Genomic DNA, 27468 nt, shown 5'->3' with positions numbered 1-27468 from the left:
TCACCAACATGGGGACACTATGCTCCAGACCAGAAGTGTATCCCTCACTGGTAAGATCAGACAATAAACTAATCTCACTGGATATTCACATCTCGACCCCACCCCCTGCCCAGAAAACTACAGTGAAAAACTTCTCTAAAGCAAATTTCACACGCCTCAAAACCGAGGCGGAATCCTTCAAAGCCCCAGGGCCTGTGGAAAATACGGCCCAGACCGCAGAATCCTTTATAAACGCATTCTATGAACATCTTCAGGAATGCATGGATCATGCAATCCCAAATAAAACCAAAACCCAATCCTCCAAAGGCAGACATCCTGTCTGGTGGACCCCAGCCATAAACAAACTATACAATAGAAGGAGGAAGCTACTACATGATAGAGCAAAATCCCAAAAAGGGAAGGTATCTCTGATCAGTATTAGCAAAAAACTACGGGTACTCATAAAATCGTCTAAGGCCAGATTCGAGAAAAAAATTGCACAGGACACTAAGGATAATCACAAGGCTTTCTTTAGTTATGTTAGGAACCTGGGTGGGAATTCCCAGATATGCTCAGAATTAGTCCAAAATGACAAAAAATACACCGAGCCCACAGACATTGCCAACATCCTAGCTGACAGGTTCAGTGCAATCTCCCCCCCCCCCCACCAAAAGGGCAAATATCTATCCCAACAGAGTGCTGCCCCCCTGACATCTCAGATGCTCAGGTAAGAGCCGCCTTCTCCAAAGCAAAAAACACAGCATCAATGGGACTAGATGGTGTCCCGGGCTGCGTCCTACATGAACTCCAAGAAGAGCTAAACCCAAACATAAAACTACTGTTCAATCTTAGCCTTACTACAGGATATGTACCCAAAGAGTGGCGTACAGCAACAGTGATCCCTCTCCACAAAGGTGGTGCCTCAATGGATCCTGGAAACTATTGCCCCATAAGCCTGACTAGCTTGGTCTGCAAATCTATGGAAAGGATCATCATGGACCTCATAAATAAAGATATTGGGGACCTACAGACACTGGATCCTACCCAGTTTGGCTTTGTTAAGGGCAGATCCTGCCTCTTAAACCTGGTCGATTTCTTTGAAACAGTCACCAAGGCCATTGACGGGGGGAAGGTAGTCCACACAGCCTACCTGGACCTCGCAAAAGCCTTCGATACAATACCCCACTTGGGCATTATAGATAAGCTCACCAGCTTAAATATAAACCCCTATGTCACTAGATGGGTTGCAAACTGGCTCAAGGACAGAACCCACATGGTTAGAATTGCTGGAGCCATGTCAGACTCCAAACCAGTTACAAGTGGCATCCCACAAGGCTCAGTCCTGGGACCTCTCTTGTTCGGTATATATTTCTCGGCGGTACAGGCCAACACGGAAGGACTGCGGCTGACCAAGTTCGCAGATGACTGCAAACTGGGCGCCATAATCAACTCTCCAGCCGACACAAGCATCCTCCAAAAGGGCCTCATAGAAACAGACAACTAGTGCCAGAGCCATGGCCTCATGCTAAATGCCAAAAAGTGTATAGTCATCCCCTTTGGCAAAAACAAAGTGCCCACAAATTACCACATAGGTGGTAATCCATTAAGTACAGAAGAAGTCATTAGGGACCTGGGGACCCAAGTTGATAGCAATCTCTCATTTGACAACCACGTGGCCAAAGTGGTTAGAAAAACATTTTATATAGCCCACCTAATCATGAAGGGATTCACAACTAGATCAGGGGAGGTCATCGTGCCTCTTTACTCATCCCTCATCAGGCCCATAATTGAGTACAATGCCCCTTTTGGGATGTACCTTACCAGACACCTGCAGCAACTGGAAAGACCCCAAAAGTACCTCACCAAGAGGATCAAAGGGCTCAAACAGATGCCATATGCTGCCCGGTTAAAGAAACTCCAGCTCTACTCAGTGGCATACCGCCTGCTCAGAGGCGATCTGTGCCTGATGTATAAAGTCATGTCCAACCCGGAATTAATGGACATGCTGCACCTCAGAAAATCCAAATCCCATCGAAGCTACGCTCGAGAGACTTGAACCTCAGCACTGAAATAAATAGGACATGCTGGAGGGACAGATTCATAACCCAGAGGCTCCCTTCACTCTGGAATAAAATCCCAGTCCAGGTTAGGCAGAGTCCCACATTGACTCTCTTCAAGAGGAATCTTGATGAGTGGATGGGAGATCATAGGTTTACCCCGGCTATCACTTCTGTGTCACTGTTAGACAGAGGCACAGTATACTAACCTCAAAAAAAGGCATAGCAAAATTAATTTAAAATGGGTGGCGAAAGCCAAACACACTCTGGCTAGGCTTATAAATGCCCTAGGGCAGATAGCCTAGTATGAACCTATGAACCTATGAACAATGTTACAAACTTCTTAAATAGTAATTCAAAAACTATTGACCAATGAAATTACACATAAAACAAGTAGCTCATTAATATTTAAGTATTTCAAAATACATACAAAAATATATATATACATATATAAAAAGCACACATATTAAGTTATAATCAAGAACCCTTATTAACATTTCATATAAACAACATATATAACTCCACTTCAAAATCTCATCATCAGGGGCTTTGTCATGAATAAATTTATTAAAACATTTTATTAAAAAAAATATTAAATAGTTTTGTTAAAAATATATCTTAAAAATGGTACCTGATAATCTGAACCTTAACACAAACCATATATTACTTAATTCATCATTGTATTAATGAGACAAAGGGTGATCTGCTAAAAATGGTTTTAATGAAACCCTGTCATTCAGACCATGACCCTTGTCTGCTTGCAACTTGATTATCCATCTACCTTCCTGTTTTTCCGTATGCGTCTTAATATTACCTAATCTCACTGTTCTGGATACTATTTCCAATACCAGAAATGTAAATCTATGACTTGTACCATATTGGACTACATGTCTTGCTAAAGCATTTCTCTCATCTAGTTTATTAATGGCATATATATGTTCCCTGATTCTCTCGCTCAGAGTCCTATTCGTTTTACCCACATAGAAGCATGTGCAAATCTGGCAAAATGCTAAATACACTAAATCTCTTGATTTACAATCTGTATAGTGATTAAAAGTGCATGTTTGTGCTGTGTCTGGGTGGATAAAAACATTAGAATTAGCTATATAAGGACACTGATTACAACCACAACATGAGAAAGTGCCCTTTCTCACTGAGCTCAACTTCTTCTGTTGGTTAAAGATTTCATAGCAGAGTAATCTCTTAAGGGATCTGGTATTCTTGTAACACATCCTCAGTCTTTCGCCCACAATTTTTTTTAATTCTATCATCTAAGAATAGAATATTCCAGTTCTTATTTATGACTTATAAAACTTTTTTATTATTATTGGAATAAGGGATCACAACACTTGTGTGTCTGCTCGAAAGCTCCCTTGACCAGTGGGACATGTGTCACTCTATTCCTTCTTACATAAGGTTGACCTGTCCCTGTCCTATCCAAATATTGCATAGTCTCCAAATCCTGCCAACGGTAACCCCTTTCCACAAACTTTTCTCTCATCTCTTGAAATGTCACCTGCAAAGTACTATCATTACAAGTAAGTCTGGAATGTCTTATTGTCTAACTTTTAACATTATTCCTATATATATGTGGAGGATGCATGCTATTATGATGTAGTAAGGCATTCTTCCTACATTCCTTCTTAAACACCTTGGTATGTATGGTGTTATCTTCTATCTGTAAATCAACATCCAAAAAATCTATCTGATGCCTAGACCACTTCGCCGTAAAAGATAGGAACTGTGTTGTTCCATTAATGTATGAGATAAAGTCTGCCAAGGCATCAACATCTCCTCTCCAAATCAAAAACACATCATCCACAAAACGTTTATAATACACTATATTACTAGTATAATGTATATTAGTGAGAATATGAGCACTCTCCCAATATGCCATTACAGCATTGGCATAAGAATTAGCACAGGGTGTCCCCTCTGCTACGCCATTCACCTTTGAAAAATATGTGGTATCAAACACAAATACATTATTATTCAGAATTAAATCCATTAACATGGTATATTTTATCACTTCATCTCTAGATACCTCTTTCTCAATTAAAAATAATCTCAGATAATCAACCCCTACATCATTAGGAATGCTGGTAAAGAGTGACGTAACATCAAAAGTCACCATATAATCAAAAGTGGTAACTTCACAATTAGATAGTGTCTCCAAAAATTGTTGCGCATCTCTTAAAACAGAATCAGTGGTTTCTAACAGAGGTCTCAACTTTTTCTCCATATATATATATATATATATGGATATGGACTTAGTTAGCCAGCCTTTACTAGACATTATGGGTCTTAAGGGGGGGTTTGTTCATGGTTTTATGGATTTTGGGTAGCCCTCTAAATGTTTGTTATCATGGCCTGCTGGAAGAAAGGATTCCTTTCAACTGCCAGTGTAACTATAGACTTTTCCTACACAATTCCTTTGTGATAATAAGAACCAATCAATACAAACCTACTGAATAGAACAATTGATCCTAAGGTCAAAGACCAATCAGAATCTTTGCAACATAAGAAAACACTTGATGTTAATGGACTCATTTAGTCCAGGAGCCCTGTCAGCTGTTAGCCTAATTTGCCAAGCTGATTCTTGGCACTCCAAAAGTGTTTTGCTGTCACCATTAAACCATTCATCTCTTACAAAATCAATAACTATAACTGAAAACTTCTTAAAAACTGCACATGCAGCTGCATGCTTGGCCAGTGCATTATTTAAATCTTTCTTTTTAATGGCCAGTACATGCTCATAAACTCTCTTTTTCAAACTTCTGATGGTTCTCCCAATGCAACATTACTTACATCTACCACAGCTGTAGACCTGTATTCACTGTTAAAAAATCAGCCAATTTATAGACGATTTTAGAGCAGCAAGTGTCAGTTCAGCACCAATATAATTGTGTCACCATGGCTAGAACATTCAGCTGTGGTAGATGTAAGCAATGTTGCTTTATGAGTAATTCATCTGTTTTTGGTTTTTACCATTGTAACATGACAGTTAATTCTTGGTTCAGATTTTATTATAATTCAAATTTTGTTGTGTATGTAGCTTTATGTGAGCCATGTAATTCGTTTTACATTGGGAAAACCATCAGAAGTTTGAAAATCAGAGTTTACGAGCATTTACTGGCCATTAAAAAGAAAGATTTAAATAATGCTTTGGCCAAGCATGCGGCTGCATGTACAGCTTTTAAGAAGTTTTCAGTTATAGTTATTGTTTTTGTAAAAGATGAATGGTTTAATGGTGACAATAAAACACTTTTAGAATGCCAAGAATCAGCTTGGCAAATTAGGCTAAGAGCTGACATGGCTCCTGGACTAAATGACTCCATTAACCTCAAGTGTTTTCTTATGTTGCAAAGATTCTTATTGGTCTTTGACCTTAGGATCAATTGTTCTATTCAGTAAATCACAGCTTACTCTTAGACTCCCTCAACTCACTGTCCATAGATAATTCAGTATGTAACTGGTTCCACTCATACCTAAACGGTCAACAACAAGCTGTCTTGTGGAAAGATAATCTATCCCTCCTTCTACCTGTGACCCTTGGCGTTCCCCAAGGCTCCATTCTAGGTCCCCTTCTTTTCTCTATATTCATCAATGATCTGCCCAAAATGATACCACAGGCTACTTCCATACAGTGCGCAGATGATTCCACACTAATCTGCACTGCCTCTACTCCAGCAGAATTACAATCCCTAACCCAGTCTACCTTTAACAAAGTAGAAAACTGGCTTAATTCTTGTTTACTCCTACTGAGCCCAAATAAAACCAAACTACTACTCCCCCCACCCACCCAAAAGCAAACACCACCAATATTTACAGTCTCTTCAAACAATGGACCACAATTTCTCCTGAACCAAACACCAAACTACTAGACATAAACATTGACAACAATCTGAATTACAATGCCCATATAGACAAAACCATAAAAACAGTAAATAAAAAAATAGGATCCATGTATAGGATAAAGAAATTTCTAACCCCAACTGCCAGAACCACCATAGCTCGCACACATCTTCTGTCCTCCCTTCTCTATGCCTCACCCATCCTCACTAATCTATCTAAATCGAACCTCAACAAAATCACCAGCTGCTATAACAATATAGCTAGATTCGCCACAGGCTCCACAGACAGAACCCACCATTGTAATAATCTTCACAAATTAGGTTGGCTAGAACTACCCAATCAAATATACTATAACCAACTCATATTTGCTCAGAAAATCCTCTACCAACCTACCAGTACCCCAATTCTAACTAAAATTATCAACCCCTATAACAACCTAACATCCCTCCGCTCATCCAGCAGAATGCTAGTACAAACAACCAAAGCAAACAACTCAGCTGGAGATTCTTTGTTCTCCAACTCTACTGGAAAAAAATGGAACTCCCTTCCTCCAGAAATAACCTCTAACAGCTCCTTGCCTCAATTCAAAAAAGCTCTAAAGACACACATGCACAGACTCTAGCTATGTCCATGTCTAAACCCCGACTAAACTAAACAAAAATGACACTGAGCTAGTCAAAAAATAGTTGTGCTCCTATCAAAACCCCAACTAACCCAAAAACATAATAACAAACTTATTAATCCAAACTAACTCACAGATGTGTCTACCAATTCCCCCCTCTACAACCTATTTTTTTCTGCCCCCACTAAACAAAACCCCTCCAACCAAAATATCCTTTTCTTTCTTATCTTCCATGCTTTCTATCTGAATATGCTTATCTTACAGACACACCACTTCTAAAAGATTGACTGCTCTGAACTCATTGCTTCAAAGAAATTGTTTTTTATGTCTCACCTATAGGTAACCTACAAATGACTTTTATCCTTGACCTATTGTTAACTTCCTAAACATCATTACAAACTGCATTTTTTCTCTCCTTAATTTGTTAACTAAAACTTTGTAAACAGCTCTTTTGCTACATTTTAAATATTTTGTAACCTATATTATTATTTGTTACTAAATGTCTACATTTTTATGTTGCTGTTACTAAATGCTTTGATAACATGGAGCTTTTCTCCCCGGGCCTCCGCTGAAAATGGATATGTATCCAGTCGGACTTTCCCGGTTAATAAATGTTAAATAAAATAAATAAATAAATAAAAATAAGTTTGTATTTATTGGTTCTTATTGTCACATGATTAATTAAGATTTTGTATTTAAACTTATGGTCAGTTTTCAATAAGTATCCTGAAGAAGTTCTGATTTTAAATAAAAGAACAAAAGTGCTCACTATTCTTGTGTTTCCCGGCTGTGGTTTTATGTTTATAGTAGATTTAAACCTTCTGTTGTGATAGTGATGCTTTCATTCATAAAATTATTTACAATAATCTATAAGGATATCCATGTCTTTTCTCCAGGTTTTGGGTTGTATGAAGACAATGATATTTACAGACCCATAGATATTCATTTGCATATTATATCATTTCTACGCTGCTTCTGCTCTGACAGGTGCACACAGGCAGTAGCCCATTGCACTCGCTCCTCATTATTAGTCTCATTCTAACTAGTCAGGAACCTCAGAATTTACCTTGTTTTGTAGGAATATTTACCCACTTGGAGTAAGACATAGAAGTTATAGTTCATGTGTAGGCCAACCATTTTTTTATCAGATGGCTGTAATTAAAAGAAATGGGACAGGATAATCCTCTCAGTTCAGAAACTAGAAATGAAAGATTCCAGATCTCATTGGAAGTATTAGACTCCTACTAAAACATGTGCTGCCACAAGCCGTTATTCCTGCTGATTATTATGGTACCAGTAGTTCTTGTTAACAGTAGGATACGTATCTGCCAGACTGATAGGATAAAAAATAGCAATATCAACATTGACAAGCAAAATGTCAGAGTGTGTAGGATTTTATGGCTTTATGTCTCCAAATAGCCACTCAACATTGAAGATTATCAGTGGTGGATTATAATATGGGTGATTCATGTCACCACCTGGAGCCCACAACTCCAGGGGGTCCCATGATTAGAATAGGAATAGGGCACTGCAGCTGCTGTGAACAGTTGTGTTGCAAGTTGTTTTCTTATTTATTTTATTTTTAAGTAATGAAATACTGCATTTCTTTACTCAAACATGCATGCATTCATCCATAAAGAAAGAAAGAAAGTAATCCATACATAAAGAAAGAAACAAAGAAAGATAAATAACCCACTGCTGAAAGCAGACACATCTGCTTCCTGCAGAGGGTACCCTATGAAGGAAGTCAGTGCACTTGTCAATCTGTTGGCTTGCTGAAGCAGAAAGACTAAATATAAAACAGAAGAAGATAGTCTCAGCAGTTAGAAGACCATTAGCTGTAACCTGTGTCAAGTATTTATTTTAATCTTGGCAGGCAACCAGATATTGCCATTGGACACCAGACAGCTTTGCGGTTCAAGAATGTTTTACTGTGGGTATGGGGGCTGGCTAGTGAGCAGCTGTGTACTTGTGTAAAATGAACAGAGATTAAATATATTGTGTGGCCTGGGCATACTACAGCTCACAAGTCATTGATTCTTAATATACATTTACTTACGAAGGTCTTCTGACTCCGAATAGAGAAAATACATAGTGGAAATGTTCATTGGGGAACATGAGTATTTAATCAGTGAATGCATTTGACTAAAAGCTTGGTGATGGTAAACTGCATTCACAGTCTGACATATCCTTTCAATGACTGAAACTGTAAAGTGCTGTAACAGGAAAAAGAAAGAGAAAAACACGCAGAGGCATGTGTCTGAATATGGACTGGTATTGCACATAGTGTTCTGCAGGGTGCCTTTTGCAGCATTCTTTGACATGTTTAACTAGTAGACATTGCAGTGTGAAATCACATCACTGACCAGAAATATTCCATCTCAGGATTTTCCATTTAGCCAGCATAGGAGGTAATCCTTGCAGTGTCAGACTTTGTGGCATTACATGTTGTTTAGAGGGTATGGTAGTATGGAATGATGTTGTAAAGCATCAAGGCTATGTGCATTATAAGCTAATAGGTCTCATGACCACAGAGGCAGCCAGTGTGCCTTGGCTACTCCAAGCATCTGAAGAAATCTGCCATATTTGCCCTTGTCAATCCATATGCTCCACTGACATGTCCACCAGACCTACCATTGTTTGGTATCTTCTTGATAGTGCAGCAAACAGAGGACAGGTGGGATACAAAAGGCATTATAAAGCACATAGACTCATAAAGGAGCTGCTTCACAGTTTCATGCATGGAACACCTCATGGACCTTACTTCATGGATGGCATGTGCAGCAGCAGGCTTGCCTACATGAAAGTCCTTTCCATCTGCTGATTTACCTCCATGGACCATTGTACTTCTGGGAGTATGTTGCAGAGTCTGATTACAGTAACTCAAGGTCACTGCTGGATGGAAAGTATTCTGGTAAATTAATGGGAATTAAAGTCAGTCAACAATGACAGACTAATATTAGAGTTTCACAATTCTTATTGTTCAGAAAATGAAAGTAGATAAAATGTTAATAGGACAACATGTTTTATAAGTGAATTAAAGTTATATTTAAACATTGAGCTTCCCCTTATTATTTTGTCCCTGACTTATACTTTATTGTGGCTACTATTAGTATGACACAGAGTTACATTTATTGTTGCAAAAGCAGATGTCTGAGATGTACTCCATTAGCAAAATAGCTGTAACTGTTGGGTGGGTGTGGTGACCTGTATGTGGATGAAAGTAGCTTCACCTATTGCCATCTGTTCATTTTAAACAGTCTTTAATATGGCTTTGCATGACTAGTGTACAATTTTCTGGAAACTAAGATTCAATATTTTACTGTGTTTAGAAACTTGAAATACATTACTGCAGCCATTATTTTACCACAAGCAGCTGTCTAGGTGAGGTGTGCTTAGTTAACACAATGGCTATAACTGCTGGGTGGTAGGGGTTCTGTATGTAAATCAAAGTAATTTTTCCTCTAGTTATCTGCTCATTTTAGTTATTATTCTAGCCTTGCCCCTAGTGGGCATCTGTGTAAAGTAAGTTATAATACTTGACGACTGTGGTTAATGTGTGTTTGTGAGAAATACATTAGAAATATGTTACTATGATCATCATCATCATTGTTATTATTATAATTTTCTATGATCACACATCTGAGGTGCACACAGTCAGCAATGTGGCTATAATTGCTGGATACAGGGGATGAAATGACTAATTGTGCTATCATGATCAAACTAAATTTAAAGCAGAAGATTAATGCTCTGAGATGTTACAAAGCTGCCTTCTATAGTCAAGACTACATTTTAACTCTTTTTACATGCATTAGCCTACTGTATGACTCTGAACAAGTTGATTAACCTAAAGGTACTCCTAGGTTGCCCATGAAAAGGGACACTTGTGTCTAATGAGCTTATCCAGTTAACAAACAAATAAAATAAAATAACAGTTATTTGTCCATCTGTGCAGGACTAGTGTACATCTGTATATTTGGAATAATATTCTGTATCCATTTTATAACAATCAGATATGAGATGTACACAGTCAATGTGGCTGTAAGTAATGACTTTGGACATTGGTGGATTGTAATGACAGCAGTTCTATTGGTCTTTTATGACTGACATTTTCTGAAATGGGTAATGTCATTATTGGTTAGCAAATTTTGTTTTATTTCTTGTTGGAAAACTTTTCAATAGTACACATTTAAAAACACACTCAGATTTTGCTTAATTAAACAATAAGTTATTTGTCAAACAATAAAATAACTGAAAACAATCTGGTGGTAAGTATACATTTAAAACAATCAGGAAGGTGGAGTCTATAGAATATGAGCATTTATACATGGTCTTAAAAAAAAAAAAAAAAGCAAGTATGGTGGGGCATGCTTTGAAAACTGCCTGGGGCCCAGCATACATTTTAGCCACCACTGATGCTTATCCAAGATCTTGATCACAACAATGCCTCTAAAGTGCTTCAAAGTACAATCATTGTATTTGGGGCAGAATCCATTATGTAATCCAAAAAAGCAGTGTAGAACAATGAACAAACCAAGGAATGGTTCTACAAACACCACCAGGAAAGAGTCTCAGTTTTAGACTTTAGGCACTTTTGTTCCTTAATGAATAACAAAGAACTTCTTCAGAATCCAAAACACTAAATGATTAAGCAGTTTAAAAATAGTGCTAAAAGATGTGACAAGTAAGCAACCAATAACAACAAAGATAAAGTAGGTGTAACCTTAAAGATACAATGTGAAGAAAATATCTAAAACTGTCTTTCGGCTTTTCCTAGTTAGGGGTTGGCACAGTGGAACTCCAGTCCACTAATGATTGGCAGTGAATTTTTACGGTGTCGAGTTGCCAGCCCAGTGTCCAACCTTCAAAGAAGGCACACCCACACATGCTCGCACCTACCTGCATGTCTTTAAATTCACTCGACTGCAGAGAGGACATGCAGACTTCGCACAGACGGTGCTCCAGCCGAGAATCGAACTGGAGAACCTCTTGCTGTGAGGCGACAAAAATATATATTGTAGAAAATCTTCTCCAGTGCATACAGAAGCATAAAAAGTAACATTGACTATAAAAAATAAGTAAGAAAAAACTTCTTTAATAAAACCTCTGAGCTAATAAGAAACATTTAATGTTCACTGACTCATTCAGCTCAGGGTCCTTGTCAGCTCTCAATTTAATCTGTCACAGAGATTCACTGCATTCTAAAAATACATGGTAGCTCCCAGTGAAGTCGTTGAGACTAATAGAGTCAAGCACATAAAATGAAAACTTTCTGAAATTTGGGCAATTTAGAGACTGTTTAGCTAAGGCATTACTCTGATCTTTGTTCTTTATTGCTAAAGTGTGTTCTTTTAAATATCTCTTTAAAATATCTCTGATTAATGACATGTCTACTGAAATGGGCAGTGGAAAAGCTCCCCTGTAGAGAATCTCTATGGTCACTGGAATAGCAGGTATGTCACTTCCATTCAATGAAGGTAAAATAAAATTCATGTACAGGAATGGTCTAGCCTTATTATTTCTAAGCAATAAGACTTCTCATTCAATGCTGGTTAACCAGTTATGATCATACCCTCTGTGAAGGAAATAATATTTCAAAGTAACCATTTTTTATTCAAAAATATAGTTAACACTGGTCAGTCGACTAAGTGTTATATATTGTCCTTTGACAACTCCCTTTTTCATGTGATAGGGGTGCTGTCTCTATGCAAATATTGAATCACAAAAGTGTCCTTATGAAAAATCCTGCTGATGAAGGATTTGTTTTTGTCAAAGGACAGAGAAATGTCCAAAAGGTTGATATCTCTATCAAAACCACTCACAGTGTACTTAAGAAAAGTGGTACTTTCATTTAGAAATAAAAACAGCTACTCAAACTCTTCTGTTGAACCCTTCCACAAAACAATAAGATCGTCAATGAACCTCTTGTAAAAAACACATTGGCAAAATAAATGGTGGGATATGAAACATCTCTGCTCCAACCACCCCATCACAAGGTTGGCAAAAACAGGAGCCACTTTTGCTCCATGGTGACACCAGTCTTTTGTTTAAAGTGTTTGCCTAAGAAGGTGAAAAAGGTGTTGTCCAAAACAATCTCGAGCAAAACACAAATGGTGTTTATCAAACTATTTATTTAATTAATTATTTATTTATTTATTTCAGTCTGATGACCGGGGAAGTCCACTGGGCCTAAAAGAGCCCGTTTTCAGTGAGAAAAGCTCCATTTACAATGACAATCATACAAAGCAAAATAGTCATATACTGCATGCTGAGTATACAATATGAAATACATTTACACAGTATAATTTTTTTTACAGAGAGCATCTAGTGACAGTGACAAGCATACAAAACAAAGAAGTCATCTACTTCATGCTGACTGTACAATTTTAAAGTACATTTACAGAGTATAAAATCTTGCAGCAAAAGGTATTATAGTATTTATAGAGTATAATATTTAGAGAAAAATAATAGCTAGAATTTAGTTAAATACAAAGTTTGGAGTAAGTAGAAGTAGGAGTAGCTGGAAAGAGGGTCCCTATTAATTTGATGAAGCTGTAGCTTGTCGAACTATAAAAGATCGACAGCTAAAGATCGAAAGAGCCAAACTGTGAACGGCCAGCTAAGCAAATTTTTTCTTAGGGAAAGAATTTGCTTGGCTGTTAACGGGAATTTGCCCTTTCCCCAGTGTGGAGCGATCTTGGAGTTAGTATATTTAGTTAGGGGGTGTGACGGGGCTAACTAAAAAGGTTTTTGTTTTGTGTAATGACCAAGCAAATTCTTTCCAAGGGAAAAAATTTGCTTAGCTAATCATTCATGATTTGGACGTTTCAATCTTTAGCTGTCGATCTTTTGTATTTCGACAAGCTAAAGTTTTGTCAAATTAATAGGGACCCCTGGGGAGAGACTGTGGATGGTGAAAAAAAAAAAGAAAACTAGAGGATAAATGTAGTTAGTGGAGGGACTTATGTTGGAGAAGAGCATAAGCAGTCCCACTTTGAAGATAGGTAGGAGAAGAGGAGGGATTTGAAGTTGGTGTGGTTTGGAATATGTCAAAGAGTGGGAGGAAGTGAGTTCCATAGTTTAGTTAAGGAGCCAGACAGCAGAAGGTATCCAGGGGGCCATGAAGGTTTGTAGATTTTTAGGAGGGTTTGATTTTCTGATTGAAGTGCATGATTAGGAATGTAGGGGGTTAAGGTTGTGGAGAGAGAGGTACAGCTAGAGGACTTGAATATGAGCTTATGGGCAGTGGAAAGTTTAAGAAAGTTCAGGTAATTGGGAAGTTCAAGCCATTGCAGAGAGTGGAGGGAGAGGCAGTGATGAGGTGGATTTTTAGAACTGGTGGCAAATTTGCAGATTTTATTGTAGAAAGATTCCAGTTTGGATTGTAAGCCAAGTTGGAGGTTAGTGAGCAGAGGAATGCCGTACATTAGAGAGAGGAGAAGGTATGATGAGGATAAGGTCCTTCTGGTGGAGGGAGTAAGGTAGCGATTTTGTCTGTATAGGAGTCCTAGTTTTTGGTGATTTTTTTTTCTTTTTATGTTTGTTTGGATGTTGATATCGAATTTTAGATGTTCATCAATGATTACATCAAGCAGTTTAATGTGTGGTCCAATTTCAATTGGGATGTTATTCTGGCTTAATATAGTAAAGGAGTATTTCTCAACAGTGGAGTTGTTTGATGGAGAAAAGATCATTAGTTTTGTTTTGTTTGCATTTAGGGCATGGTAGTTGTTTTGCATCCAAGTTTTGGTTTTAGGGAAAGCTGACTGAGTTTTTAGCAGTAGGTTGGAGAGGGAGTGAGCTGAGCAGATGATTGTTGAATCGTCTGCATACTAGATTAGAGAGGTGTCTGAGATGGAGTGGTGAAAGTTTTTGATGAATATATTGAAGAGTAAGGGCCCGAGGACAGGACCTTGGGAAACACCAGTAGGGGTGTGTTGGAAGGATGAGGTTGAATATTTCCATTTTACAGCTTGTTGTCTTTCAGAGAGATAGCTAGAGAACCAGGCTATGGTGGAAGGGAAGAGGCTGAGAGAGGAGAGTTGAGTTAGGAGTTTAGGGTGGGAGACAGTGTCAAGGGCTTTGGATAGGTCTAGGAACAGGGTAGTACAATTTTGTCAGAGTCACGCGCTTGGTTAATGGTCTCGAGGAAGGAGAGCAGGGAAGTTATGGTACTGTGGCTAGGGCAGAAACCATGCTGTGTTGGGTTAAGGAGGTTATTGTGTGCTAAATATGGCATCAGTTGCAAATTAATAATTTTTTCCAGGATTTTTGAGAATGCAGAAAGAATATCAATATGCCGGAAATTGGTGATGCCAGTGTTTTTACCTCCCTTGTGGAGTGGAATGATGAATGCATGTCTCCAAATTGAAGGAACATGGGATTCTTGGGTGGAACTGTTTATTAAAATGGAGATGGGGAGGGCTATACTGTTGGCAGATAATATGAGGAAAGAAGAATGTAAGTTATCAGGTGTGTTGCAGCATGGTTTTAGTTGGAGGAGCAGTTTTTCTAATTGTGTTTGTGGAGACAAGATTGAGGTTGAAGGAGAGGGTATAAGTTGTATGACCAGAAGGATGAGAGGGGGAGGGGATAAAATTGGAGAGGGATGAGGGAAGGTGGTAGTCAGTTTGGCTACACATTCCACAAAGAAGGAGTTAAATAGAGTGGCTCTGTCCAGGTCGGTGAGGTTAGGGTTGGGTCAAGGATTGTTTTTATTACCAGGCTAGAGGAGGGAGGAGATAGTATTCCAGAATTTTCTAGGGTTGGTCGAGTGTTCAGATTGATGCTTAGAGTAATATGTTTTACAGTCGCTAGTTATTAATTTTTTATGGAGTTGCGGAGTTGTTTAAATTCTAGTATGACATTAGGTAGTTTATTGTTTTGGTATAGCTTTCACCTTTTGCCTTTTAGGAGCATGGTTTGTTTAGTTTCCTTTGACAGCCAGGGAGAGGTTTTAGCTATAAATTGTTTTGTTCTGAGAGTAGCGAGGCTGTTGAGTAGGTTTAGAAAGGTTTTGTCGAAGTAACTGATGACATTGTTAAGGGGCAAAGTTTTTAAGGGGGTCCAGTCAATTCGTTTTAGACAGTCTGAACATATTTGTGGGTTAAAATTGGATAGATTATGAGTCTGAATGTATTGATGTTGCTTCTGAAAAGGAGAGGGAGACAGTCAGCAAAGGCTGGTAGGTGGTCACTGAGAGGGTCAGGAAGGATTCCTGTATTTCAGATTAGGTTAGGATGAGATACTAAGATCCAGTCTATGATGGTGCTAGAGGCTCCATCTTTGTTTGGCCTGGTAGGAGGGTTTATTAGCTGGGTGAACTTAAAGAGGTTGATTGTTTAAGTAGGGGCTTGAGAGTTTATAGTGGCCCAGTTAATCTTCACTTCATTAATGTTAGTGGAGAACCAGGAGAGGATATCTTCTATATTGGCATTTTGTTGCATGGAGTGATATAAAGGGCAGCTATGCATATTGATTTGTGTTTGTTGATTTTTAGGAGAGCTATAGTTAATTTGGAGTTGGCAAATTTTGGAATGTGATTGGTGTATGGGTTAACTGCATAGGAGGAGGAGTAGATTATGGCTACACTACCTCCTTTCTTGCTGGGTCTATCATTACAAATCATTTGGTAGCCAGGTGGTAGAATTTCATTGTCTTTTCTGTATGGTTTAAGCCAAGTCTATGAGATGGCAACTATGTCGGGGTGGTTATGGGAGAGCCAGGCATGGAGGTTAGGGATTTTATTTCAAAGGCTTTGGGCATTAATTGTGGTGATGCAAATGGTCTTGGGAGTGTCAGGGTGTGTAGGAGGGGGTGGAGTGGTAGATGGGGTGTTAGTGGGGTCGGGTTGGGATGGATTTCACTGGAAAGAGAGAGAGGGAAATTTGGTGAAGTATGTGTGTAATATAGTCTAATGTGGAAAGAGAGTTTAAGTAGTGATAGGGAGTAGATTTGTTGGGGTGAAGAGTGTGGGATAAGTTAGGTGAGGGTAGGATAGGTAGAATTTTGTGTTTTATATAATAGGGTTGTGTTAGAGAAGTAAAGTTCATGAGTTACAGAGGAGAAGGATGGTGGGATAATGTGTGAGAAATTGGTTGTATAATGTGATGGTGAAGTATGGGAGGAGGTTAGAGAACTGTGTGAGGTAACTTAGGGAGGTTAGAAGTGCTATGAGCATTGTCAGGCTTAGGAAATGTGGTTTGGTACAGGATATAGTTTAGTTGTAATTAGTGTCTTTAAGTTAATACTGTGAGGAGTAGGAAGAGTAGTGGGTGATTGGACAATGGTAGGTGTGGGAGGAGCTAGGGATGGATAAATTTACAGGTAGTGGGGTGTGTGGGAATTGGGGGCAGGGTAGGTGAGCATAGTGAAAAACAACCAAGAAGTAATCCACAAATCTAGAAAGAACACACTTTATTCCTCTGATGTCTCGGCCATAGCCTTCAAGGAGTAAACTTGGAAAACATCCACATTATATATACTAACAAATAATCAATTAAACAATTAATTAACTGCAATCAAAAAATTAAAATCACAAAACAATTAAATTAATACCCTCCAGTTCATATCTTCATTTAAACCCTGAGGGTACAAAGTACCAAACTTTAAAATATAAATAGCCTCTTTAAATAATAAATATTGTTCAACATTATGAGCATCAAAACAAGACACATTTATTTTTATAAAAATGAGGGTTTACAAGGCACAGTGTTGGAAAAAATAAATGTGTCTTGTTTTGATGCTCATAATGTTAAACAATATTTATTTATAGAGGCTATTTATATTTTAAAGTTTGGTACTTTCTACCCTCAGGGTTTAAATGAAGATATGAACTGGAGGGTATTAATTTAATTGTTTTGTGATTTTAATTTTTTGATTGCAGTTAATTAATTAATTGTTTAATTGATTATTTGTTAGTATATATAATGTGGATGTTTTCCAAGTTCTTTACTCCTTGAAGGCTATGGCTGAGACGTCAGAGGAATAAAGTGTGTTCTTTCTAGATTTGTGGATTACTTCTTGGTTGTTTTTTGCTTTTCATCGTTTGGTGCTTGTTGTTGTATTAGGTGAGCATAGTGAGCCCAAAGGGTGAATGGAGCGGGTAGAGCTCCTCCAGCAAATGGGAGAAAAAAAAGCATCAGTGACTGCAAGTAAGTGTAGGTAATGGCTGTTGCCAATTTATACTTAAAGTTATGCTTATATTTAAACTTATATCTGTTAAAGTCACTGTCTAAGAAAGCAAGTTAGGATTTACTGGCTTGTAGCACATCAGTCTTGTCTGTTATTCTAGTTAGAGGTGCTGCCAGATCCCATGGGAGCAGAAAAAGTTATTGAGCAGCAAGCACCTAGAACGGGTTGGGATGTGCTGTACTGGGAAAGGAAGGGAGTTATGGAGCTCTGCTGCCACGTAGTGTTGAAGTGCTGAAGGTACAAGCAGAATAGAATAGATAAGGGGGTAGTCCCTGTGAGTGCGCATGCTATCGGGGAGCGCTCAACACAGTAATTCATTACAAGAGCAGATTCTACTTAGAGGTAAAAATCCCACATGAACTTACATGCATGTAAAGGCGAGATAATACACTTATTCTCCTGGGGAGAACAGTTTAACACTTTTGGCAATGGTGGTGTCACCTGTGGATCTTTATGTTTCCTTGGATGGGAGGTACAGTTGATAGAGATCATGCGAGCTGGAATTAAAAACAGAGAGAGAAAGACAGGGTTATTGTCTAAGTTTATATGCTGACAAGGAAAGCAAAGAGAAAGGTGTGCGGGTGAGTGAGAGAGGTGAGTGAAGTAGGTTCATAGGTTCATAGATTAGTACTAAGCTAACTGCCCTTGCGAGCCATTTTAAGCTTAGCCAATTATCCCTTGTGAGACTCAATCCCTGCACCTTGTGTTTGTAAGGCAAACACCTTAACCATTAGGCCACCCTCCCAACCCTTGTAGGGTGAGTGAGGGGGAAAAAAGGAAACTGAATGAGATTGTGTGTGCAGTAGGGTAGTACAAGGGGGTAGAGCAGCCTTGTAACAGCATGGAGAACAGCAGAGCAAAGCAGCAGAACATTACAACATTGAAGAGACTACTTGTATATGAATGGTATTGATAACATATTGCAGTACAAATCTACAACAACTCTACAACAGTAGAAATTGGCTGGATAACAATGCAAAAAGCCAATATGTAACAGTATTTCAGTTATTATGCTAAACAAAATCCTGAAAAGTATTTCAGTAGCTCAGACCAACAGACTAGAGAAACATTAATGTCCATTGATATACTGGCATCTATAGGATCAGGTAAACTACACACACTAATCGCATCACATTGGGATGGGAACCAGTTCAAGAGGTTCATAGAAGTGTAATGTGGAGAAGATGAGAACTGTGCAATATAACTAGAGCAGTATTCACAGCAGATTGTGATTTTCAGATTAAGCTAATTAAGCAGCAAATATTACATCAAACAGCAGGTTACAGTAACTAATTGCTAATTAAGCATGTAATATTAAATCAGGCAGCAAGTTACAGTAACAAGCAAATACGCCTTACTGGTGTGCACACTACACACTGCGAGCTACTTAAGCATCTAAAACTAGGTCAAACAGCAAGTTACAGTAATCTAAAACTAGGTTAAAGAGCAAGTTACAGTAATCAAGCAAAAACGCCTTTCCAGCGTGCATACTTCACTCTGGGACCAGGGGACTACTTGTCTTTCCTGTATTTTGTGTTCTTTAAAAATGGTATCATCATGAATGGCCTCTACATATAGATGAACTGGAAGGCGGGAGGAAGTGATCTGGAATGGTAATAGGTTAAGAGCTGCTGATTTATGGATAATGGGTGGGAGCAGGGCTGAGGAGAGTGCTAGGACAGATGGTGATACACCCCTCCCCCAGCAAATGGGAGCAAAAGAAGTATCAGTGACTGCAAGTAAACTATTGTCAAAACCAGTGACTTTACTCAGATACTTCCTCACAAAATCTATACCAATGCCTTGTTCAATACAGGGGTACAGTGACATCATGTCTAATGATGCAAAAACCAGCCCATCATCAAAGTCCTTCATAACACTCAGCAATTCTAATAATTCCAGGAGTCCCTAAGGTAGAATTCAGATGATTGCATGACAGGATTCAAAAAGTGATCCAGAAATATAGAGATTGGTTCAGTTTTGTAGTGTCTTGCTGCAATAATCAGCCAGAATGGTTGATTGGTCTACTGACATGTACTTAGTGAAGATTTCCACAGAAACAAAACATTCATTTTATTATTTTCATACAGTGCATATCCAATATCTAGTGACACAACAATGAAATAGTTTGCTTATACTGGAGAAAAAAGTATACATTTCAGCACTGAACAGCATCATTACACAGAATATGATATCTGGAATCTTTTAATGGGTCTGCTGACTGGCTAGCAAGGACAGCCTGACTGCAACATTAGTCAGCAATTAGAACAGGAGATGGATGAAATATGGAACGCTAATGCTGCAGTGGCAGAAAATAAAAAGAAGTTGGAGGAGGTGCCATTACCAGCAGAATACATACTGCATATACCGCTGTGCATTCCCATGTTGTTTGTTAGTGGATTGTAACATGCCTGACTACAGCAGCAAAATAAAGTGAAAAGAAGACGGGAAAAAGAATAGAAGGACTGAAGAAGAAGATAGGTAGCAGAAGCATGTTCTTTTTGTAAGGCAACAGGAATGCTCTATCCCCATCAAGGTTCAGGTTCCTCTGCAAAAACAAAAAACAAAAAAATAATAATTTCAGGCTGCGATGTGATGTCCATTTCCTTGGCACTTACCTTCCAAGGAGAAGCAGCTTCACAAACAACATCGACAACTACAATATCTTCCTGTAGTGGAACGACACTTATCATTAAGGTTATAACAGACTTATCACTCACAGGGAAGAAAGAACTAGGTCAGCAGAAGAAGAAGGATTCAGATCAAATGTAAGCAGTGGAGGTAATAGCAAAAAAAAAAAAAAAAAAAGGAAGGAAGAAAGAAAGGGAAAAAAACAAGAAAGGGGTTTACAAAACACTTCTTTATAGGACTGATAATCAAGATCCAGCTGATGAAATCCCACCTACTGAACGCCCCATTTATCAAGAATACCTCTGCTGCACTTTCATTCAGTAACTGCAGTAGCACTACTGGAGTGTTTGCAAATGCAAAGCAGAGGAAAGTCTGTTTTGGATCATTTCAGCTGTTCCTCTTTTTGTATTTGTGTAATCTCAGAGAGTTGGGATATACAAGCAGCAATTGTTGTGACATAGCCCCTCCCCTTCCCACATGGAGTATGCAAAGAGGCTTGTTTTCCATGTAGGATTCCTTTTACTGTCTGCTTTATTTTTTAATTTCTCCAAGTCTTTGGGGATTCTATTACCCTGATAGGAATGGACGCCATTCCTAAGTCAAAGCATGATTAAAGTTCATGAAATTAGTATTGTTTCATTCTTCGATGTCAACCAGAAGTGCTCTTCGCAGCACCCATAATGTGCCCAGTAATGACTCCTTATGCAATTCGTGTGGAGTTACATGTATTGGTAACATATCTAAATACGACTGTAGATTCTTTTTTATAAGACCCGTTGCTCCTACTCCTATTGGAACTGTCTGGGTATCTTTCTTCCACTTTGCTCTTGTTTCTGCCTGCAAATCCTTATATTTTATGACTGTGTCTCTCTGTACACAAGACACTGTAGTCACTGGGTGTAGCAATTTCAATGATCAATGCTACTTTTGTCTTCTTTTCATGGATCAATATATATGGTTTTCTCGCATCTGTCTTTTGAGCTGTTGGTAATGGGTGATCCCATGTGATGTAGACTTCATCATTTTCTGTGATGCTCTGTGGCTCTTGTTTACAGTGTTTTTCAGCTACTTCAATACCATAATGTTTACACAATCCCCAGAGCAACAGTCTTGTCACATTATTATGCCTTTCAGTATACAATCCTTCTGCCATTAGTATGTCACAACCAGCAATGAGGTGTACAACTGTTTCCAATTTTGTTTTACAAAACCTACATTTGTCTGTTTCTTCCACATGTTCAATGGACTTTGTAAACCAACGTGTGCATATCCCACTATCTTGGGCAGCCAATATTAACCTTGCAACATTTGTTTTGAATTTGCCTCTACTTAACCATTCCTGCTTTCAATCCTGATCAACATGAAGTTCTTCCAGACGCTTTCTATACTTGCAACTATATTTATGCATTTTCCACATTTCCTTCCTTCTCATATGTTCTTTCACCTTATATTCTTTCTTTTGTTTTTTTGGCACATTCATTTACCACCTGATTTTTATCTACTTCTGGTTTGATTTCCATTCTGGCTTGACATCAATATGCTTCTGCCAGACTAAGCCAGGAAGTCATCTTAGATTTATTCTCCTTATGTTTCAAAACTTTCACTATGTTTGGGTCCTGTGAGGTCAGCAGATATGTGTGGAGTCCCGCAATTGTAGATATGTACATGTAATCAATTTCAAAAAGGCCCATCTCTCCTTTGGAACAGGGAACATATAATCTTGGTATGCAATGATTTTTATAAATCATTTGGTGAGCATGAAGCATCCTTCTTGTTTTCCTATCTAATCTATCTAACACATTTTGGGGCAAGTCAATCAATCCAAAACTGTAAGTTAGGACAGGAAAAGTAAATTGGTTTATGGCTTGAATTTTGTTCCTAGATGTCAACACTGCTTTCAGGATTAATTTTTAAGTCTTCTAAAATATTCCTTACTAAGTTTTATGCACATTTGTCCGTGCTTTATTGTTGATCCTTCATCGGTTACTAAATATTTATATACTCCCTCTTGCTCCACTTCTTTTATATCACATTCTTGTCCCAAACTGTTTCCTTGGTGCTGCAGTTTTCCTTCATTAAAGGTTGCTTTTGCATACTTATCAAGACCAAATAACATTCTTATATTATCTGAAAATGTTTTGACTACTTGCAGTTGTGCTTTCAGTTCCTCACCTGATGAGCTATACATTTTTAAATCATCGACAAACAGAAGATGAGAAGTCTTTACACTTTGTTGTTTTCCAGGAGCCAAATTATAGTCATGGCCTAATCTATTAAGTAGACAGCTTAATTGTTTAAGGGAAAGACAGAATAGCAGAGGTGACAGGGAGTCACCCTGGAATATCTCCCTTTGGATTTTTATTCCTGGAATAATAATTTGTCCTTTATCATGACTTTATTGTAAAGTTGTCTGCCACTGTTTCATGGTCACTGTAATGTAGTTGATCAGTGTAGGATGTATCTTATACATTTTAAGCACTTTTATTCATGAATGTTGGATACTATCAAATCCTTTTTTGTAGTCAGTCCTTGCCATACTTAGATTCATCCCCTTTTTACAGTTCTCTAATATGACTTTATTTAGCAACAGATGATCCTTTGTTTCATATGACTTTCTTTTATTGCCCTTTTGTTCTATTGCCATGATTGAGTTTTCTTCTAAATGACTATTGAACAAATACTCTGTTCTATTTGGTATACACTGTGTTTTCAAACTATGGCTAGCATGATTATTAGCTTGAATAAAATCTGCAAGAATAATATGAAATATAAAGGGTTAATTTTGGAATAGTATAAAATGCTGTAAAATAAGAAGTAGTAAGTGTGCTGGCATAGCTTAGTTAGATTTTGGCATCCGTGTAAAGGAGTGTGTTGTTGAGAAACAAAGTCTGTAAAAATAACTGCGCAGATGGCAGCTAGAAGGACATCAACGAAGTAAAAAGTGTAACATCAAGCAAGATAAAGTTGGAACATCAGATAGTGCTGGAACACCATGTTTCAGATAATGCAAGACTGAGTTTCCATGGATCATCAAACTACAAAGAGCCAAGAACAAGGGAACAAAGAAAAACTGTTATACAAAGAAAGAGCTGTTTTACATCAGACTTTGAGAAAAAATACCAGACCTTCTGGTATAAATGTAACTGAGCATAAACAAGCTTTGGATATTTGCCATAGAGAGCTGACAGCATCTGTGTTACATGCTTGTAGATCTATAAAGAAAAATGTAAAAGTAAAGCGTATTAATTGAAACAGTTATCTTTGTGTATTTATTGTACTCAGTACAATACAGTAATAAAACTAGTTGATCACAATAAGTAATTAATTATACTTTGGTATGCTTGCATGTAAATGCAAGTAACAGCAAGGTAACTAACAGGAAGGCAGTATAGAATTCTTCAATGGCGAGCCACAGTTGACAGACTGAATGGTTTCTTATTGTGACAACTACAGCTTTTTTTTTTATTTTATTCAGTTAGTACATTTCGTTCTAGTGCAAATATTTGCCTCCTTCTGTAGAGTATCCAGTAGCAGACCAGTGAGTGCCTGTCTGCAAATTCCACAGGTGCTGTGCATTTTCACAGTTGAAACTGCCAACTGTGGTCGACCTCCTTTCAGAGAATCAATGACGGACTTTCCATGTTTTCTCAACCGAAGACTTGGCCACTTTCCACACAGAAACTGGCAATACTCTTTTTGTTTCTCTTTTTACAGCATGGATGCCATAAGACAGAAACATATTAAATGTAAGACATCCTTCCAGGTAGACAGTAATGACAGTCCAGCACATGTATGGTCAGAATTTAAAGACTGGTATAAACAGAACTGTAGCACATGCAGTACTTTATTAGTTAATGTTAATGTCAATGCTTTATGTAAATGCATTATGTTTGACTGGTATCTTAAACAGCAACATGATTTGTATGACAGTAAACGTTTATGTCGTATCACCACATGTAAAATGTTAATTTCAGAGTTACAATATCAGTCATGTCAGTTATTTACATGATCTTCTGTCCATCTTGCTAGACAAAAGTGGCATAAACCCACTGCACACTACAAAACAGATAAGAACAGAGACGAAGTTCATGGTGAACTGACAAAAACATTTAATAAACTTCTAAGACACAGTCAAAGTGAGTTCAAAAAGTTCAGACAACATATGCAAACATTTTTTCAGAAGTGCATGAGAGCTTTAAAGTCAGCAGAACAGAATACTGACAAATGTAATCTGGTTTAAAGAGTTAAAGCAACAGCAGTTAACTGCGATGATAAATAATTTACGACGTACTATTCTAGGTTTACAAAATGGTTAAGCATACACAGCACAAACCTTCATTCAGTTAAAGCAAGGCACTTAAATAGTGATTTTAAAACCATTTCAAATAACAACAGTTCTAGGGCATGGAAATCAAATGAGAGTAGTTAAACGCAGTAAACACATGACGTCACAAGACTGACATGCATGTGTTTTATTTTCACCTAAAGTGCAGCAAAAGACAGACAACAGCAAATGTAAATCATGTAAATATACTTGTTTTAAGCATGTGTTAGTTAAGCCAATATCTTTTTTGTTTCTTATATTATTTTGTAATTGTATAATAGCATCAAAAATAGCAGACTCCAGCAAAAACACTATTGAAAAGCAGTATTATGCATAGTTAGGCAAATTACGAATGCTTATTCTAAATGTTTTACAACTGCATTCTAATATCAAGTTGCAAGTATATTAACAAATGACTGAAGGTACGAGTAAGTGCTAAAGGAGTTATGGGTTAAGCGTCTGAAATGCAGAGAAAAAAGAAAAAAAGTAATGTGAGCTCAAATCTTTCCAGGCTGGAATGGGTAGTTACAAGGAATATTGCATCAGATAAAATGTTACTGGTCCTGAATTGTATAAGGTCAAGGAAACAAGACTGGTTGCCAGGCCAAATGGCTTACATTTTTCTAAAACATTATTGTTAAGTATTCATGTACAGCATTAAGTAAAAAGCACAAAAGTCTACAAAAATCCTGTTTAATAACTGTAATAAAACATCACAATTGTGCATACATGTCATTAATAATCTGTTTGCAAGTAAATACTACACCGAGTACAGTCAGTACATAGGCTATAGTATGCAGTTAAATTATGCAAGTCCCATTACAAAAAGGGAGGGTACAAATAGCTAGTAGTAACAGTAAATGTCTTTTCAAAATAAGAAAAACAATTCCTATTACAACTTTGATAGCATAGGCAACAGCAAAAGCTTTATAAAAATATTTTCTGTTTTTAAAAATGGCCAAAAAAATGAGCAAATGTGTAAGAGCAAAATGTCACAGTCTACGTAACAGCCAAAAGGCAAGCATACATTCAGTTCTCACAGCATAAAGCAAACAAACAATGCTGCAGTAAAATGATGTATACTACAGGGGGAAGGGCATATTTTCAATTTTACACTGTGTAAACAGTACTGCAAAAGGGACTCAAACATGCAAAGTGGTAATACCAAAAATACATTTTTTTATTTTTCAAGTAATGTAATTAGCAGGCTTCAGTTTAATGCTAAGTTTAAAAACTGGACTGAGTGTACATTACAGCCATGTATATACAAATGCAAAAACAATCTATACAAGCAAGTGTATTCTGTACAGTATATAGTAAATGGTTTATCTATGTAAATAAAGTAGCAAGTCAAAGCTTGACATTTATGACGTGTTTTTTTTTTTTTTAAAATAAGACTGTAATGCCTTTGCAATAAAATTCTCAAGCATTGTCAATAAATTACTGTATAGGACATCACTGTATAAAGTCATATTCAGATTCATCCAGTTCTAATAGTAATGGTTGTCATCATTGTGTTGACAATATTAAAACTGTGTTAACCTGCTGTATTAAAAAAGGAAAATTAAAGGTTTTGTTTCCCAATGGGTTTCTAGTTAATAGCAATATAACTTGACTATAGACAGTTTTGTATTTAAAATAAAACAGAGGGAATGTATACAGTGATATATATATTTAAAAATGTATAAATGCATGTGCACATCTATTTGCTAGTTAGATGCATATACGCATTTGTTGCTATAATATATGTAGAAATAATATGGTTAGTTAAATACATGTATTTCTGTTTACAAGCATACATATATTCTGGTACAGCTTGAGACAAGCTGAATGTTCAGTGTCTGAAACATGCTTCAAGGACTATGGGTAAAAATGCAGCTGCAAGACAAGGCACGCACCATTCAACACAGATATCTACATTTCATGTGCATCATTCTGAACATCAAAACAGAGGGAATTACAATATTTGACAAATAAAACTTAGTTAGAAAAATGCTACACAAAATAGAACACAAGACAATTTCAGTTGTAAAAAAGCATACAGCATGAACGTTTGGGACAATAACATTTAACACAAATATAACAGCATGGTTAGCTAAACAAGGTCAGGCAGACATAAAAGTACAGAAAGAATCAAAGACTGACAAACATTTCAATAAACAGCTCTATCTCTGTTAGATGCTGTACATTACCTCAAAATGTAACCGTTCTGACAAGGGAAGACATCATGCAAACATGTCACAGTGTGTAGACAATAACACAAAAATAAGGATAAACTCAACATGGGAAAAAAAGGGTATGATTTCAACCACTATTCTGTTTATTTGCATAAACAACACAGTAATACAAGAAAAGGACCATGAGTTAAAATACTTACCGTTTTGGGTAACAGGCCAGTACTTCATACAGATCAAATGGTAAAAATAAAACAATATTGCATTTCAATATTACATTTCCAAGTTTTAAAGATACCAATTGCATATTTAAAAGAGCTTGGCATAAAAACTAGTAAAACAAGATGTCTTACAGATTGTACATTTACACACACAAGAAAATCCTACTATATAGTAAGTCATTACAAGTATCTTTAATAGGCACATTAAAATTTAGTATAAACAATATTGCCTTCAAATTTCAAAATGTTTGTTAAAGTGGCACCACAGTTTGTATGTGTGGTTTCAAATAACCCAGTGTTAATAGTAAACGACAAAAACAGAAGCTGAATAATAACAGATTACAATAGTTTATATGCTGCAGGTTACAAAGAGTTGCAATAACTCAACAAGTTTTTTTATTTATTTATTTTA

Source organism: Protopterus annectens, chromosome 1.part0 (assembly GCF_019279795.1).
Source record: "Protopterus annectens isolate FY-2018-M chromosome 1.part0, PAN1.0, whole genome shotgun sequence".
NCBI lineage: Eukaryota > Metazoa > Chordata > Ceratodontiformes > Protopteridae > Protopterus > Protopterus annectens.
The sequence above is the reverse complement of the archived record's forward strand: the minus strand, read 5'-3'. Positions refer to the sequence as shown.